Source organism: Manis pentadactyla, chromosome 8 (genome assembly GCF_030020395.1).
Source record: "Manis pentadactyla isolate mManPen7 chromosome 8, mManPen7.hap1, whole genome shotgun sequence".
In the NCBI taxonomy this organism is placed as follows: domain Eukaryota; kingdom Metazoa; phylum Chordata; class Mammalia; order Pholidota; family Manidae; genus Manis; species Manis pentadactyla.
This window is the reverse complement of record NC_080026.1, coordinates 107,121,983-107,140,631: the sequence shown is the minus strand read 5'-3', so window position 1 is coordinate 107,140,631 and position 18,649 is coordinate 107,121,983. Positions and strand designations below refer to the sequence as shown.

General features: G+C 38.1%; 1 protein-coding gene and 1 long non-coding RNA gene across 18 annotated transcripts in view; one reads left to right on the top strand and one right to left on the bottom strand.

Annotated features, from left to right (window-relative positions):
* ZNF518A (zinc finger protein 518A) overlaps positions 1-17,498 on the bottom strand; it is a 125,292-nt gene extending 107,794 nt beyond the window's left edge. For 2 of the 17 annotated variants that reach the window (XM_036886531.2, XM_036886528.2), the window contains exons 1-2: positions 17,134-17,463; positions 14,613-14,698 (exon numbers count right to left, since the gene is read on the bottom strand). The gene's annotated coding sequence lies outside the window, so the exon portion shown is untranslated. Of the gene's footprint in view, positions 1-12,504; positions 12,542-14,612; positions 14,699-16,596; positions 17,036-17,069 lie in introns of those variants that run through there. The other 15 variants (XM_036886529.2, XM_036886524.2, XM_057506169.1 and 12 more) reach the window with 12 other exon arrangements.
* LOC130684619 (uncharacterized) lies at positions 8,862-10,869 on the top strand. Its single transcript, XR_008998975.1, has 2 exons — positions 8,862-8,971; positions 9,008-10,869. It is a non-coding gene; the product is annotated as an uncharacterized LOC130684619 (long non-coding RNA).
* Positions 17,499-18,649: the final 1,151 nt, after the last annotated feature.

The following is an 18,649-nucleotide window of genomic DNA, read 5'->3' as shown; positions in this document are numbered from 1 at the left end:
AAAACACCAAAAAATCTGAAACTCTTATTTTCAAAGCAGAACCTACTTTAATGCCTGCAAAATAACAATTACCTTTTCATGACTTGGAACAAACATGCTGACTTCTTCTGTAGCTGTTTTAAGTTTTTAAAAAGTTTACCTGAGGGGCTAATGCCTATTATATTTTAAACAAGAGCAAGAATAAATTTTGCAGAATTCATATGTATAAATGGAAGTGAGCTCCTTTCGAATCATTGTGGCCTAATTTAAAAACAGAACAGAGAAATGAAGAGTTAAGTATGCAAATGTGATTAAGATCTAGAAATGTTCAAAATGCTAGTGTGCATATGGGCCACATACCATTCAAGTAGGCCAATCACACTGCTATACAATTATGGAGTTTAAAATTAAAAATTAAAATATAGAAGCAGTTCCTGGTTCAGGTGAATCTTAATTCTTAATTCTCTCTGAAACTGTGACTGCTCACCATATACAGCACATAGTGCCCAATATATAAGATGTTTTCCTCTCCCTCATATTTACCTGTGTTCATACTGTTCCTTTCACCAGACTTGTTGTTTCCTTCTATCTGAAATCAATAGTGATAAAATTTCCTTTCTAATTCTATCTCCTATAAGGACATGAAACCTTCTGTAATACATACTAATCTATCCCTTCTCTGAATATCCATTTAAAGGACAGCCATTGCTCACCACTTTATTACAAACTGTTTTATAATTACATCATTTCATAAATTTTACCTCCACTTAGAAGTTTCTCAAACAAGTTCTATTTCATATTTTTCATTTACCCCTCAGCAATCTAAGAAGACTGGGTATACAGAGACCTAACACATTTTTAATTATTTTACTGTCAACTCAAATATTTGACCACCTGTGATTTCAGATTAAATTATTCATTAGCAAATGCTACACATCATGTTTACTTTTTTGCTGTAAAGGAATTTGATTTTCTCTCACATACCCACACCCAGTCAGAAATCCATTTTTTAATATGCTAAAATTGGGAGAAAAATCAGACGTTACCTCTCCAAAGTGCGACAAACACCACTGAAATTAATGTGAAGAGGAAAAATATTTTCATCTCTTGTCCCTTTCTTTTGCCATTTTGCTATGGCAGTGATTTAGGAGAACAGGCAGATTTTACTTAAGATTTTGGAACACACTGGAGGATAGGAGGGTAAATTAAAAGATTTATTGCTACTCGATTAGAAGAACATGTGTCAACATGCAACCCATTTCTTCTAAACTTCCCAAAATATTAATTATTCAGTTTTTTTTTTCTCTGGCTCTATAAGGCACCTGTCTTTATGGAAAGAAAACAAACTCCACTTCCCAGCCTTCCCCACCTTAGTGTATGGCACCACAATCCATCCAGTTACTTAACCCAGAAATCAAGGAATCATTCTTTTTCATCATTCCCTTACTCCTCAAATTAATCCATTGCAAGTCCCATCTAATCTATCTCCAAAATGCATCTTGATTTCTTTTCTCCATCTCCACTATCATCACCTTAGTCCACTGTCATCTCTAAGTTGGATTAAAATAATGGTCTTCCCAACTGGTATTCATGCTTCCCTCTTGCCCACCACTATCTTCTAAATCTATTCTCTATACAATAGCAAAAGTGATGATCTTAATATAAAATAAATAATTAGTTTCCCAAGATGCTTAAAACAGAATTTAATTTCTTTGCTAAGGTCTGAAAGAACAATGACAGCTGGTCCTGTACCTCTCTCTTCATCTCATACTACACTCCCCATCTGTAAATATACTCCAGCAAGCTCCGCAGATAATCTCTCAGTTCCTCAAATACTCCTTTTCTATCTCAGGCCTTTGCACCTGCTGTTCCCTGCTTGAAATGTTCTTTCTCCCATTCTTCAAATGGTAATATCCTTCTCATCTTTTAGGTCTCAGCTCAAATGTCACCACCTCAGAAAGGCCTTTCCCAACTTATAAATCATCCTCTCTTCAAACGGAAAAAGATGTTCTGTATTTCAGCCCCTTGCATTTCTTTTTTGCAATGCTTTTTTCTCTGGCAATATTTTATTTGCCAATTATTTTCTGTCTGTCTCTACCACTAGAATAAAACCTACATAAGCATAAGGACCACATCTGCCATGTTCTTTGTTGTATCACCAGTATCTAGCATAGTGCTGGGCTTAGGTAGCACTAAATATATATCAGTCTTTGTTCAAATCTCTCTCCCCTCATGGACCTACCAGTCTATCGGTTATTTAGATAATAAAGTAAGCAAATTATATAATATATTCAAATGTGAGAAGTGCTGTGGAGAAAAATAAAGCAGGGAAAGATAGGCAGAACCAGAGTTGCAATTTTACATACAAAGTCAGGTAGACCTCACTTTAAGTCTTAGTTGAGCCATGATCTTATTTAAGGAGTTGAAGCAGACAGCAGTCCAAGAAAAGAAAAAAAGAGTAAATGTTAACACCCCAAGTGTGAAGTGTGCCTAACATGTTTTGTCTGGGGAATAGCAAGAAGGTCAGTATGACTGGAATAATAAGCACCGAAGGGAAAGCAGCAGAAGATAAGGTCAAAGAAATGAGGGGACTCAAAGGCCTGATGGATACTGCAAGGACTTTGGTTTTACTATGAACATGAGATGCTACTGGAACATTCTGGGTAAAGAAGTAACATGCACTGAATTATTTTTTAAAGCAATCACTCTGGCTGCTATGCTAAGAACAGAGTATTTAGAAGAGAGAGAAGAGTGGAAGTTAGGAGACTACTACACTACAATTACCCGGGTAAGAGATGACGAGGTCAGACTTGGGATGTATTTTAAAGATAGCACCTTTAGGATCTTCTGACAGACTACATTTTGTCTGGGAGAGACATGTCAAGGATAACTCTAAAAGTTCTGACCTAAGCAACTGGAAGAAATGAGTTGTTATTTACTAATATAGAAAAATCTGTGTGGGAATAGTAGGTTTGGAAACTATATCAACAGTTTAGTTTTAGCCATGTCATATTTGAGATAGCTAGTTCACATCCAAATGGAAATGTGGGATGTGTAGCTGAACACAGAACACAGATATCTGGGTGTAAGACGAAATGCTGAGGGTCATTGGTATGTGTAGATATGTGTGCATTTACATATATAAAGTGTAATGAAATCACAAGGGGTAAATAAAAAAGTAGTCCAAGGCCTGAGCCTCAAGACACCATAACATTTAAAGGAAAGAGATAAGAAAGAACCAGCTAATGAGACTGAAAGTGATTACCAGTAAGGACGAAGGTAAATCAGGAGAGTGGTACCCTGAAAACAAAGAAAGTGGTTCCAGGATCAGGGATTGATCAACTCTGTCAAGATGAGGCCTGAGAACTGACCACTGGACTTAATGTCAAGACTGCTAGTGCCACTGATTAGAACAGCTTCAGAGGAGTTAGGGAGGAGAAAGGCTGAATACCATGGATTTAAGAGAAAAGGTAGAGATGTAGTACAGACAACTCTTTCAATGAGTTTTACTATAAAGGGCCGAGAGAAGAACTGAAGTAGAGTTGTTTTCTCTGTCTTTTCAAGGGTGGGAGAAATTACAATGATTTACATGCTTATGAAAATGATATAGTAAAAATGGAAAAACTCATGGACAGGAAGGAAAGAAATACAGAGGCAACGTCTTTCAGCTGGTGAGAAGGGATGGCATCTAGTGAACAAATGGAAGAATTAAACTTAGAAAAGAACAAAAATAATTCATCTGCAGTTACTAGAAAGAAGGATAGTGATGTCAGCCAGTTGGGTAGATGGGACTGTGAAAGGTTATGGAATGAAATGCTTCATTAAGTCTAAGAGAGGGGCTGGCAAACTACAGTCAACAGCCTATGAGCCAAATCTGACCTGTTGCCTATTTTTACAAATTAAGTTTCACTGGACACAACCATATTAATTCATTTACATATTGTCTATGGCTTTTTTTCAAGTTACAACAGCAGCTGATAGGTGCAACACAACTAGTGTGGCCCAAATATATACTATCTGGACATCTGCAGCAAGTTTCCTAATCCCAGTATACTGGAATACTCTGATTGCTACCTCTGAGTAACTGGCTATGAAACAATACGTAAGCAAAGACAGCATTTAACAAGAGAGTGACACAACATTAACCTAAACATCATTCCTAGTGTCAGGAGTTCAAAACAAGTATTCTATGAGTAAGCAAACATTCGTTTCATTCCTGACATCTTTTAAAATGTTTTTATATCTACTGTGACCTTAATTTTTAATTGGCTGAATCCCTGGGGTGAGGGTATGTCTTTGCTGCTGTTATTAAGGGATCTCTCAAAATAGGGGAGGTAAGGAGATATAAACTACAGTAATTATACATATAAAACACAGAACAGCACTGCAGGTTAATTACTACTTAAAAAACTTTTTAAGCCAGATAGATATAACAAGATCTTTTCCACAACACATTAATTCACACCACTTGATTACACTTATATCTTAATATCAAAATAATGGCATCACACTGAAAGAAAGAAACATTTTACTCAAGGAAGTCTCCATTTCACTACAAAGAAGCAAAATTTCTACTTGGCTTTCCAAATACCTCATACATGGATTTACCTAAAATAGCAATCTTATATCCTACTACCTCTCATTCCCCCAAAATACAAATTGTTAGTCAAACCAATCTCCCCCTCTTGGATCAACCCTTAATCATTTTCAACTCCATCCTTTCTTCAATTATTCTCTGTGCCTAATAAAATCCAATTAATAAGTAAGAACCCATCTGAAGTTATACCTCCTTCATGAAACCTTTCTAGACTGGGCCAACCCTCACTAATTTCCTTCCTATCAAAACTTAGACATAAAATCCATACTGTGCAATTGTGCATTCATTTATCAGCTGTTCATGTTGGTTCACATACATTAATCTGGATTCCTTGACTCAACTATAAGCACTTAGAAGGCAAAGAACTCCTCTTAATTCTTACACATTACTAAAATAATAAGCACAGCACTGATTATTCTCAACACATTTATTGATCTGTGTATCCTAAGTATATAAAAACATACTATATTAGAAGAAGCCCACCATCGACTCAGCCATGTACGTATAATCCTTGACTATCCAGACAGTTGCACAAACTTGTACATAGCAGGCAGACAATAAATGTTTGCAGGTTAAAGGAAGGAAGAACTGAATGCATGCATGAATGATGAACTAATAAAGGATATTTTTTATAATATGGAGAAGGGCAAATTGTAGATGGATGTGAATGATCAACTTGAAGCTACAGATCTTAAATTCTAAAGGGCAATATATTCATCAGAACGTCTGCTGCTGTAAATCCAACCAATTTAAACTGATTTATTTACAGAATTTTTTAGCCTAGACATGGGAGGATTAAAGATGGCAGTGTGAGAGGTAAGACAGAGGCTTCCTCCTAAAATTGCATATAATACGAAAATATAATTAATACAACTAATCCTGAAAGAGCAACAGGAAAGAGGGCTGCGCCAGAGTGCATACACCTGGAGAAAAGAGCGGACCTCACGGAACAAGGTAACGTACCAAAGCTGTGGCCTGGCGTGACCCAAGCTCTTCCCCCACCCCAGCTCACCGGCAGGTGTAAGAGAAATGGAGAAGGGAGGGAGTGGAGGCCTGGGACTGCTGAATACCTAACTCCAGAGATCTGCTCTGGGAGCACAAACCTACATTTCATGGTGCTTTCATGATACTCTTGTGATTAGGGGATTGGAAAGCTAAGACAGGCAGAATTTCTGGAGAGACTGAGATTCCAGCCACTTGTGGAAAGCAGGGATCCATATCTGGCTGCTCTGGGACAAAAGAAAGGCAAGCAGGCTGAGAGACTTCCTAACAAGGAAGACTTTAGCAAGAGGGCTGCTACAGGGGCAAGGATTGCACAGAGCTTACTGCTCAGGAGAAAGGACAGGTAGACAAAATTGTCCAGGTGACTCTGCCCAGCAGGTTGGGAGCTTTCACGATTTTCAGGTGCTCCATCTCCCTGGCTGGCTACACAGGTCCAAGGACTCCCTCCATGACACGCAGCCTACTGCACCTTTCTCCCAGCCAGCCACACCTGGCTTGCAAACTGGCAAACCCTACCCTGGCATTAGGCCAGCCAGAGGGAAGATCTGTCTACAGCAACTACAAATGCAAAGCATAGAGGCTTATACCTGTGTGCTCAGCCCACTGGTTCAGGCAGTGGAGACAGGCATAGCAGCTGGGAAGCAGGAAACAGCTTTTTCCTCCCCCCAGGCACCAATACCACTCCCATGCAACCCCCAACATTGCTTCAGGATCTGGGCAGCACCAGAGAGTAGAGCTTCTGGACACTATAGGGTACCATATACAAATATGAAATGCCAAAGGGCTCTGGTTCAGAGTAAAATTAATATAACTCCTGAGAAAGATGACATGGACCTCATGAATCTTCCTGAAAGGGAGTTCAAAATAAAAATCATTAACATGCTCATGGAGGTACGGAAAGATATTCAAGAACTCAGGAATGAATTCCAGTCGGGGATCCAATCGTTGAAGAGAACAATGGAGGCTATTAAAAACAGATTAAATATGGTGGAGGAGACAATAAATGAAATAGAAACTAGAGAAGAGAAATACAAAGAAGCTGGGGCACAGAGGGAAAAAAGAATCTCTAAGAATTAAAGAATATTGAGAGAACTGTGTGACCAATCCAAACGGAACAATACCTGCATTATAGGGTACCAGAAGAAGAAGAGAGAGAAAAAGGGAAAGTGTCTTTGAGGAGGTAATTGCTGAAAACTTCCCCAATCTGGGGAAGGAGATAGTCTCTCAAGCCACGGAGGGACCCAAGGGACACAAGGAAGGAAATACCAAGACATACATATAGTAATTAAAATGGCAAAGATCAAGGATAAGGACAGACTACTAAAAGCAGCCAGAGAGAGAAATAAGATCACATACAAAGGAAAGCCCATCAGGCTATCATCAGACTTCTCAGCAGAAACCTTACAGGCCAGAAGGGAGTCGCATGATGTATTTAATGCAATGAAGCAGAAGGGCCTCAAACCAAGATTACTTTATCCAGCAAGATTATCATTTAAATTTGAAGGAGGGATTAAACAATTTCCAGATAAGCAAAAGCTGAGAGAATTTACCTCACACAAACCATCTCTACAGTGAATTTTGGAGGGACTGCTAGAGATGGAAGTGTTCCTAAGGTTTAATAGCTGTCACCAGAGGTAATAAAACCACAGTAAAGAAAGTAGAATAGCTAATTACTAAGCAAATGAAAAAATTAAATCAACTATCCCCAAAGTCAATCAAGGGATAGACAAAGAGTACAGAATGATACCTAAAATTTAAAGAATGGAGGAGGAAGAAAAAGGAGAAAAAGAAAAGAACCTTTAGATTGTGTTTCTAATAGCATATTAAGTGAGTTAAATTAGACTCTTAGACAGTAAGGAAGTGAACCTTGAACCTTTGGTAACCACTAATCTAAAGCCTGCAATGGCAATAAGTACACACCTATCAATAATCACCCTAAATGTAAATGGACTGAATGTACCAATCAAAAGACACAGAGTCACTGAATGGATTAAAAAACAAGACCCAACTCTATGCTGCCTATAAGAGACTTACTTAAAACCCAAAGACATACACAGACTAAAAGTGAAGTGATGGAAAAAGATATTTCATGGAACTAATAGAGAGGAAAAAGCAGGAGTTGCAACACTTGTATCAAACAAAATAGACTTCAAAACAAAGAAAGTCACAAAAGACGAAGAAAGACATTACATAATGATCAAGGGGTCAATCCAACAAGAAGATACAACGATTATAAATATCTATGCGCCCAACACAGGAGCACCTACATATGTGAAACAAATCCTAACTGATTTAAAAGGGAAAATAGAATGCAATGCATTCATTCTGGGAGACTTCAACACTCCACTCACTCTGAAAGACAGATCAACCAGACAGAAACTAAGACACAGAGGCTCTGAACAATACATTAGAACAGATGGAACCAACAGACATCTACAGAACTCTACACCCAAAAGTAGCAGAATACACATTCTTCTCAAGTGCATATGGAACATTTTCAAGAACAGATCATATACTAGGCCACAAAAAGAGCCTCAGTAAATTCAAAAAGATTGAAATTGTACCAACCAGTTTCTCAGACCACAAAGGCATGAAATTAGAAATAAATTACACAAGGAAATGAAAAATCCCACAAACACATGGAGGCTTAACAACATGCTCCTAAATAACCAATGGATCAATGACCAAATAAAAACAGAGATCAAGCAATATATGGAGACAAATGACAACAGTATTTCAACACCACAAAATCTGTGGGACGCAGCCAAGGCCATGCTAAGAAGACAGTATATTGCAATACAGGCCTAATTCAGGAAAGAAGAACAATCCCATATAAGCAGTCTAAACTCATAACTAATGAAACTAGAAAAAAGAAGAACAAATGAGGCCCAATGTCAGTAGCGGGAAGGACATAATAAAGATTAGAGCAGAAATAAATAAATACAGGAAGAATAAAACAATAGAAAGAATCAATGAAAGCAAGAGCTGGTTCTTCGAGAAAATAAACAAAATAGATAAACATTTAGTCAGACTTATCAAGAAAAAAAGAGTCTACACACATAAACAGAATCAGAAAAGAGAAAGGAAAAATCACTGCGGACACCACAGAAATACGAAATTATCAGAGAATACTATGAAAAATTACATGCTAACAAACTGGATAACCTAGAAGAAATTGAAAACTTTCTAGAAAAATACAACCTTCCAAGGCTGACCAAGGAAGAAACAGAAAATCTAAACGGACCAATTACCGGCAATGAAATTGAAACTGGTAATCAAAAACCTACCTAAGAACAAAACCCCTGGACCAGATGGCTTCACCGCTGAATTTTACCAAACATTTAGTGAAGACCTAATACCCATCCTCCTTAAAGTTTTCCAAAGAGTAGAAGAGTTTTTTTCCAAAGAGTAGAAAAGTTTTCCAAAAAGAAGAATACTTCCAAACTTATTCTATAAGGCCAGAATCACTCTAATACCAAAACCAGGCAAAGACACCACAAAAAAAGAAAATTACAGACCAATATCCCTGATGAACATAGATGCAAAAATACTCCACAAAATATTAGCAAACCAAATTCAAAAATACATCAAAAAGATCATCCATCATGATCAGGTAGGATTTATTCCAGGAATGCAAGGATGGTACAACATTTGAAAATCCATCAACATCATCCACCGCATAAACAAAAAGGACAAAAACCACATGATCATCTCCATAGATGCTGAAAAAGCATTTGACAAAATTCAACATCCATTCATGATAAAAACTCTCAACAAAATGGGTATAGAGGGCAAGTACCTCAAAACAATAAAGTCCATATATGACAAACCCACAGCCAACATTATACTTAACACCAAGAAGCTGAAAGCATTTCCTCTGAGATCGGGAACAAGACAATGATGCCCACTCTCCCCACTTCTATTCAACATAGTACTGGAGGTCCTAGCCATCGCAATCAGAAAACACAAAGAAATAAAAGGCATCCAGATTGGCAAGGAAGAAGTTAAACTGTCCCTGTTTGCAGATGACATGATATTGTATATGAAAAACCCTAAGGACTCCACTCCAAAACTACTAGATCTAATATCTGAATTCAGCGAAGTTGCAGGATACAAAATTAATACACAGAAATCTGTGACATTTCTATACACTAACAATGAACTAGCAGAGAGAAATCAGGAAAACAATTCCATTCACAGTTGCATCAAAAAGAATAAAATACCTAGGAATAAACCTAACCAAGGAAGTGAAAGACCTATACTCTGAAAACTACAAGACACTCATGAGAGAAATTAAAGAGGATACCAATAAATGGAAACACATCCCGTGCTCATGGATAGGAAGAATTAATATTGTCAAAATAGCCATCCTGCCTAAAGCAATCTACAGATTCAATGCAATCCCTATCAAAATACCAACAGCATTCTTCAATGGACTGGAACAAATAGTTCTTAAATTCATATGGAACCACAAAAGACCCGGAATAGCCAAAGCAATCCTGAGAAGGAAGAATAAAGCAGGGGGGATCTCGTTTCCCAAGTTCAAGCTCTACTACAAAGCCACAGTAATCAAGACAATTTGGTACTGGCACAAGAACAGACCCACAGACCAGTGGAACAGAATAGAGAGTCCAAAATATTAACCCAAACAGATATGGTCAATTAATATACAATAAAGGAGCCATGGACATACAATGGGAAAATGACAGCCTCTTTAACATCTGGTGTTGGCAAAACTGGACAGCTACATGTAGAGAATTAAATTGGATTATTTTTTAACTCCATACACAAAAGCAAACTCAAAATGGATTAAAGACTTGAATGTAAGTCATGAAACCATAAAACTCTTAGAAGACAACACAGGCAAAAATCTCCTGAATATAAGCATGAGCAACTTCTTCCTGAACGCATCTCCTGGAGCAAGGGAAACAAAAGCAAAAATGAACTCATGGGACTACATCAGACTAAAAAGTTTCTGTATGGCAAAGGACACCATCAACAGAACAAAAAGGCATCCTACAGTATGGGAGAATATATTTGTAAATGACATATGCGACAAGGGGTTAACATCCAAAATATATTAAGAACTCACACACCTCAACACCCAAAAAGCAAATAACCCGATTAAAAAATGGGCAGAGGATATGAAGAGACAGTTCTCCAAAGAAGAAATTCAGATGGCCAACAGACATGAAAAAATGCTCCACATCACTAATCATCAGAGAAATGCAAATTAAAACCACAATGAGATTTCACCTCACACCAGTAAGGATGGCCAGCATCAAAAAGACTAGAAACAACAAATGCTGGTGAGAATGTGGGGAAAGGGGAACCCTCCTACACTGCTGGTGGGAAACTAAGCTAGTTTAATCATTGTGGAAAGCAATATGGAGGTTCCTCAAAAAACTAAAAATAGAAATACCATTTGATCCAGGAATCCCACTCCTTGGAATTTACCCAAAGAATACTTCTTCTCAGATTCAAAAAGGCATATGCACCCCTATGTTTATCGCAGCACTTTTTACAATCGCCAAGAAATGGAAGCAACCTAAGTGTCCATCAGTAGATGAATGGATAAAGAAGATGTGGTACATATACACAATGGAATACTATTCAGCCATAAGAAAGAAACAAATCCTACCATTTGCAACATCATGGATAGAGCTGGAGGACATTATGCTCAGTGAAATAAGCCAGGCAGAGAAAGACAAGTACCAAATGATTTCCCTCATTTGTGTAGCATAACAACGAAGCAAAACTGAAGGAACAAAATAGCAGCAGACTCAGAGACTCCAAGAAGGAACTAGTGGTTACCAAAGGGGAGGAGCGCGGGAGGGCACCTGCAGAGGGAGGGAGAAGTGAATTGAGGGGTATTATGTTTAGTATGCATGGTATGGGGAATCATGGGGAGAACAGTGTAGCACAGAGAAGGCACATACTGGCTTTCTGGCATCTTGCTGCACTGATGGGCAGTGACTGAATTGGGGTATTGGTGGAGACTTGATAATATGGGCATATGTAGTAACCACATTGTTTTTTCATGTGAAACCTTCATAAGAGTGTATATCAATAATCCCTAAGCAAAAAATTAAAAAAAAAAAAAGAATTTTGTAGCCCAAGGGACTGGGAAGGACACTAGGGTAGATGACAGAATTTTAAAAAAACCATACATAGTTGATACCATGGTTTATGGGACTGAAACTGGCACCCTATCTCCATCCATCTCCCATCTCTACAGGCTGCAGTTTACCTTAATAGAGATGGGGTTCACATACATGTGGGGAAGAGTACCACTAGCATCCATCACATTAACAATGTTAGGGAACAGGAAGTATCTTTCTCCTAGCATTCATGTATCAATTTCAAAGGATTCTGATTGTCTCTGCTTGATTAACAATCACTGTTGCATTAGAGATGACCAGGATTGGGTTATAACAGAACAAGACTGACAGACAACCAACCACTCATAACAGGGAAGGGATGGTTCCCCAAATGAAGTAAAAAGTTGACATGTATGTATTTTTCTACCAGGCATAACCTCCAAAAACTCAATTTGAATTAGACTGGTGATGATTTTACATTTTGAAAATATTTGACTTCCTATAAAACAAGTATTTGTTTTTAGTTATTACTACTTCTTAAAATGAATACCATATGAAGTTGACTTAAATTTTCCTAAACTTCAAGTCGTGCACTTTCATTCTAATATTCAAATACTTATTTTATGCTGTCTTACCAATCATGATTTAAAAATTTGTCAATTTTGCTCACAGTTTTTCAAGGTGGAGTAATCAAAATGTGGGTCAGTTATCATGTAACAGCCTCTTGTTTACTTCATTAAATTTGAAGCTTTCATTCTTCATCATATTTTTTTCTGAGTAACTTGGGTCAAATATAATAAGGAAAACTTAGCATTCAGCACTTACTTTCTCTATTCAGGAACTACACAGCACCCATGTGAATCTGAAGTGTAAGAGATCAAACAAATGTTATGAAGAAAGAAATTACACACGTAAATGAACAAAAAAAATGGTAATCAAATATCTCAAGTCAGCTTTGTTGCTCCCTTCTCACTGCAGTTGTTAGATATTAACTTCTAAAAAATTGGTACATGCAAGAGAACAAAACTGGACCGCTTTCTTACACCATATACAAAAATAAACTCAAAATGAATTAAAAGACTGCAATGTAAAAATGGAAACCATAAAACTCCTAGACTAAAACATAGGCAGCAAACTCTTAGACATCAGTCTTAGCAGTATTTTTTGGATCTGTCTCCCCAGGAAAGGGCAACAAAGCAAAAAAACGTGTGGGTGGAGGAACGACATCAAACTAAAAATCTTTTGCATAGCAAGGAAACCATCAACAAAAGAAAAAGGCAACCTACTGAATGGGAGAAGATATCTGCAAATGATACTCCCAAAAAAGGTTAATATCTAAATATAGAAAAACTCACACAACTCAGTATCAAAAAAAAACAATCCAATTAAAAATTGGGCAGAGGACCTAAGTAGACATTTCTGCAAAAACATACAGACAGCCAACACACACATGAAAAAGATGCTCAACATCACATCATCAGGGAAATGTGAATCAAAACCATAATGAAATATCACTATGCCTATCAGAACAGCTATTATCAACAGGACAAGAAATGACAAGTTGTCAGCAAGGATGTGGAGAAAATGTAACCCTCATGCACAAAATATTGCACCCACTATGGAAAACAGTATGGAAGGTCCTCAAACAATTAAAAATAGAACCACCATATGATCCAGAAATTGTACTTCTGGGTATTTACCTGAAGGAAACAAAAATACTAACTCAAAAAAATTTATGCATTCTATGTTCACTGCAGCCAATATGGAAGCAACCTTAGTGTCCATCAATAGATGGATAAAGAAAATGTGGTACACATACACACACAATGAAATATTACTCAGACATAAAAAATGAAATGTTGCCATTTGCAAAAACATGGATGGACAGAGAGGGAATCATGCTGAGTGAAGTCAGTCAGACACAGAAAGACAAGTATTTTATGATTTCACTAACATAGGGAATCTAAAAACAAAACAAACAATTAAAACAAAAAAGAAACAGACTCAGATACAGAGAATAACTGGTGTTCCCAGAGAGGAGGGGGGTGAGTATGGACAATTAAAGGGAAGGGGATTAAAAAAAATGTGTGTCTTTGTGAAAACCAGCCCTGAAAAGAGAGCTTCTACTAGTAAAGTTCATGGAAGAACATGGTTATGATTACTAAAATAATAGTTTAGCTTAATATAGTCTACTTCAGCTACTTCAATTACATACAGAATCTTATTCCTGATTTACTGTTATACTTGCAGGTACACTTACTCATTTAGTGAGGGGAATTGTGATAGTGCGTTATCCCAGGACCAATCCATCACAAACAGCAAGAGACACTTGTGTTTCAAGGAGAGAGAAACCATGTTTCTCTACAAGGGAACAGTATTTCCCATTGAGTTTGTAAAGCTTTCCTTATAATACCACAGATTTGTTGGCAGATTTTTTTCCATCTTTCTGTTGACACCAGGATATTCAGATGATTGTCTCCAGGACACTAGTCGTAACTCTATAGTGATTCCCAAGTTTCTTTTTTGACTCATTATGTAGATGCCAGTGATCACCATATAAATATATAGGACAGTTTTCTTTAGGTGCATTACTTTACACTTACTAGAGCAAAATACAAATATTCTTCTGGCCATTTATATAGTTTCTACCATATATATCTCTATTGTTCTTTACCCAGAAGCCCTTAATGCCATCATTATACATAGAAGGATGACATAGTTAAAAATATCTTTAGCTTTCTAATGAAATGTTATTAAACTATAAAACCTACTTTTTTTGCTTACATTAAAATGAAAATTCATGAGTATTTCTTTTTATTTTGGCCAAAAATAAAACTATAACTTGCATGTAACTATTTCACTTAATTCTATCTAATATTAAAAATAGATTAATGCTTAAAGACTATACTGTAGTACTTCAATCTTTACTGTACCTCTTTCTTCAAGGAACAAAAGGCACACAATTTAATGCTTGGAGAAAGCCACAATCAGGAACAGTGATCAAAAGAAGAGATGGTATCTGGAAATGAAGACCAAGATTTTAAAACTTCAGCTGCAAAAACTGTCAATAAAATGTTTTTATACTCTTGATTCAATTACACTTCACACTTAACTTATGTACCTAAATTTAGAAGGACAAAAACCTCTCTTCACTTAGACAAATATCCCACTAATGATACCTAGTGATTCCGTCATAAATTTACAAGTCACAAAACTCAAAGCTTAGCCTCAATCTAATTCAGTATTTTCATTTATTACAAGATAGGTGGTATGAATCTCCCCTGAAGTCACAAAGCTGAACCAGAATCTGGATCTGATTCCAACCCAGATATACTACCACTACAATGCTACCTCTTAATATTCACTTCTGATATCCATAATTCCATGAAAATTGTTATGTGAAGGTAATATACCATATAAATCTGGAACTCAGAGCCTACATACTTAGGATCTGAGAATTAATAAAAATTTCAACTTTTCTATAACTCTTTTCTCCTGCTTATGGTGCTTTGCCAAAAAACTTACAGTAGAGAACCGGAAGGAAACTGGGCAAGATTCAAGGTTTTTATCATTAAAAAAAAAAGAAGTGTATTAAGTGATCTAAACCACACAATGCTCAGTAAGAACAATTTCAAACAGAAAGGTAAACAATAAAAGAACATGTTTAAAATATATTTTCAAGTCAAACTGTAGATTTATGCTAAAATATATTCCCTCTGAAATTTTCAAGGTAAGAAAACTTTTGGGATCAGGGTCTACGTTACCAGAGAGGACAGGATTCAAAGTATGGTAATGATAAAAAATCTCAAGCATTTAAAAGCTCATGCATTATCAATGTGCACCGTAGGCATTCATTGTAGTTGCTGTCCTTTCATCCTTTCATAAAATCAGTTTATAAAACATTTCTAATTGATATTTATACTTCCTTTCACAGGAACAAGGAAAAATTTGGACGTGCAAAACAGGCAAATACCTAAATTTTATCCATCCCTCAACTCCCCTTTTGTTAACAGTTTGCTTGATCTGGGCCTCATCTTATGAGATTTTTAACAAAAATCTCTAAGGTCTACTATGCCTCACTATACCCATGAAATGCTAAAACCCTGAACATGTTAATACAATACAGTGTCTTTACAATTTCAGAAAAATATAGTTTTGCAGAAAGAATCCTTTTCTAATGATTTGCAGTTAAAATTCTGAAAACTATCAGGTTATTTCACTGAATCAATTTAAATGGCTTCTATCTGTTCACCCTGAGGATACTAACTTTAGAAAACACTCAAATTGGATTCCTTTCTTCATAAAAAACAATTTAAGAATATCAGTAAACTAGGCCTAACACAAATGCTCAAGTTAATGAAATTCCTACCCTTATGTAGTTTGGTGTCTCCATGTCTTATCCTTGTGACAACCGTACAAGTTCAACATTCCTATTTTCCTTAAACACTGACTTATCTTCTTTTCCTAGGGCTTTTTAAGACTTTCGATATCCAAATACCCGCAACTGGTTTTTGCTAAAATAGCTCACAAATCCTAAACTCCCCCAAGTTTAACGTAATAAAGAAACTGAACCTTAACTTTTGTATTCTGAACCTTGAAACTACCATACCTGCCTCGTTAGTCTACTTAAGAGTTATAAACATTTACCTTACATACATTCACCCTATGTATCTGCAATTACCATAGCCATCTAGGAAGAGACTGTTCTGCTTGACAATGAGGACACCATGTTAAGAGCAGACTCAAAATGGACCCTACTAGTGAGAAAGCCAGCTACAAAGAAATCCATATGCCTTTGGGTGTGGTTGGGGTCTGCAAGGAAGAGCGCCTTTGGCCAACTCTGTAGAAGGGAGCGCGCCAGAGAGCTGAGCATTATCTGCAAGAAAAAAACCTCCAAGGATCATAGACTGGACCCACAATGGGGACGCCGTCGAGTCGGGCTGCCGTGCGCCTGCGAACCTACAGCTCGAGGGGTGCGGTCTGAGGGGTGCCCATGCTGCCTCCACCAGCCCTGGAACGCGCAGAGAGGATGCTTCGAGCGCCCCGCGCCCCGCTCCGTCCCAAACACCGCGCCGGATCCGCCCCTTCCTCCGGGGTTCGGCTCCCCTCGGGCGCGCGGAGGCACACGGTTGCCGCACACCCGCTCGGGTTCCAGTGCCGTGGGAGTAGAGTTCAAAAAGCCGGACGTAACGCAAGCCGAGGCTCGGAGCGGAAGGTTAGCTCTAGCAGCCCGCAAAGCGCCGAGTAAAAGAGCCGACTTCTCTAGAAAAACTTTGCGGCAAGTTAGGCGGAAGCGCTGACTAGCCGGGACTATTTAGCAGGAGCTTCCTATCGCAAGAGGCGTATCCCTGAGCCGCTTCAGGGGACACTGACACCCCGCAAACTCGCACTTTGTCCTCTGGCTGGCCCTCTAGAAGTCCCAGCATGCTAACAGGTCTGGGAGGTTCCGCTCACAGGGAATACCTGTCGTGGTCCCCATTGCCTGCGAGTCCCTGATGGCGGCCATTACGCTTCCATCCGGGTATTGCCGAAAAGCCGATCACAGCGCTACCGGGAGCGCTTGCTGCGGCGGAGGGATCCGTCGGGCTGCACCTGAAGCGAGCGGAAGAGGACGGAGGCCGATAGGGCCCGCCTTCCAGCCTGGCGAGACTAGGCCATTGAGCTGTGTTCGTCGCTGACCTCTCAAGTTAGCGCGCCTCCACGTTGCCCGCCACGCCAGTGATCTAAGCCCCCTTTGCACACCAGCAGCTGGAGAGCTCCTACTGCCAATGGAATGGAAGACAAACCTTCACTCTCAGCTCTTCAGAGTAGACACCAAAAGCAGGAACTGTGCTCTTGGCAAGCCCTTGCTGACTGGGAATGGGCTCAACTCAGATTGTAATCATTTCCGGCTTTGCAAATGGCGTCTCCCCACCCTTTACTTTTGACACGCGGGTTTTAGCAGCCACTGCAGCCCACACCACTGAAATAAACTACCACAAGCAGCTCTGGAAGACCTACCGAATTCCAGACACGTACATATTTAATAAGTGATATGAAAACTATTGTTGCACCAGGGCAGCCGTTCATTCTCATCAAAGGAATCCTTCCGCCACATGACACAACAGGGCTGTACCAAGAGGTCATTTAATGTTATGACTGGGTTTCCCCCAAACGCCAGGATGGCCCCACTTCTCTCCTTTTGAGCATTTTTTAAATCCAGCCTGTTAATTGTTCTCACTATATAAACTTACTGCCTTAAAAAAAATTATGTGTATGTATATATATAGAGAGAGACAGACACACGGGGAAAAAAAATGAAGAGATACATCAAAATATTAAAAGCAAAACTACGATAGAATTTTTGTCTTCTATTTTTTGTTCCCTATTTTCTAAAGCGATATGTATGGCGTTTTTCTTTTTTTAAGTTTAAAAGTTTATCATGAACATTTTTCATTGTCTTAGAGTTTGAAAATGCCTATAGCCATACACAAGATATCCTTCAGCCTTTTTATTAAGAAAGCACAGGGAAATCCTCGCTTTGTCTTTAGGGAACATTCTTATCACTGTCTTGTTTACTCAATGCCTCTTGGAATAAAAATAAGCAGTAATCCACTTGTAGCTTAAGTCTGTTAGATGTGCTCCATATATGTCGTATTCCTTTGTGTGTATAAAACACAGGAGAAATCTGGTAGTAGGGAAAGGAGACGCCATTATGGAATGAGAAACGTGTTCACAAAGTGGATTCATTTGCAGTGAACATCATCCTCCTTTCTTTGTTCTTCTTTCCATGCAAGCACATTCATACACATCACAGAGGAAAGAAAAATGATCAGACTTTATTTTTTTCTAATAGCAATAGAAGAAGATAATTGGGAACAAGGACAGAGTTGTTTGTTTTGTGTTTTGATGTAACGTTTGTGTTTTGTTTTATTCATTAAGAAATCTCACCCCTCTCCTCTGCAGTATTCATATTATAACTTCCTTGTTA